Source organism: Otolemur garnettii, unplaced genomic scaffold, assembly GCF_000181295.1.
Source record: "Otolemur garnettii isolate 467f Iridium unplaced genomic scaffold, OtoGar3 scaffold00026, whole genome shotgun sequence".
Lineage (NCBI taxonomy): Eukaryota > Metazoa > Chordata > Mammalia > Primates > Galagidae > Otolemur > Otolemur garnettii.
Genome location: NW_003852421.1, coordinates 8,200,804 through 8,201,817, shown reverse-complemented (window position 1 = coordinate 8,201,817; position 1,014 = coordinate 8,200,804).

Here is a 1,014-nt window from a genome sequence, read left to right as displayed (position 1 = left end):
CCGCCCCCTCCACCCGCGGCAGCCAGCGGGCCACTCGTGCGCGAGCGCGCGACTCCCCACTCCCAGCCCCTCCTCCCCCGTCCGCCCCCGTACCCCCTGCGCATGCTCACTCCTCCCCTCCCCGCGACCCGCCGCCCTCCGACAGCCGGTCGGCCCCAAGGCCCTCCTACTCCCTCACCCCCCGCGCTCCAGCTCGCTAGGCTGACGGCGCCGAGCGTCGGCCCGCAGGGGGGCGGAAGAAAGCGCGGCCCTACGTCACTGGCGCCACCGCCGAGCCTTGCTGCTGATTGGTTGATCCAGGAACAGCCTCCACGCCCCACGCCCCCTATCCCCAGGAGCAAGCCCTGGGAGACCCCGTTCTGGGCCCGGCTGGGGTTGTTGAGTGCTTGGAGTTACCTGAGCTCGCGCTGGAGGGGCGAGCCTCACCCACCGCGGGGGCTGCTAATGTCGGTGACATGGATGCTATGATAGTTCAGATCTTTGCCTTGGAATGAAATGCTTTTGGTAAAGGTATTTTTCGTATAATTTTTTCGTAAAGATGAACATATATCAACATTTAGATTTATTAATTTGCACGTTTTCTCTGAGAATGAATCAAGTGACCTGAAGAGGTCACTTACTTGCAGAATATGTGTTAAAACCGCTAAAACGATGTAGACCCGCTTTATCATTCAAGCAGACTTTCTTCCTGAACTTGGGCCTCCCTTGGTTCCAGGATATGAAATCACCTATCAAATACAGGCTCGGCCTAATCGCCAGCACCATTGCTGGCTCTAGCTTTTTTTCCTTATAATGTTCTTTGTATTTACATTGTAAGTCTCCGTTATTTTTTCCTTAACTAGATCTCTCTCCCCAGGGTTTGCTGTCTTTACGTCCAATGTTAGAGAAGCGTCTAAAAACCAAATACAAGTCATACTCCTCCTTGAAGTTTGAAGCTTTTTAAAAGTTAAGTATTGCCCATAACATGGCTATACACTAGCCAGCCCCTTCCCTTCTGTCTTTTTTCAGTGCCAC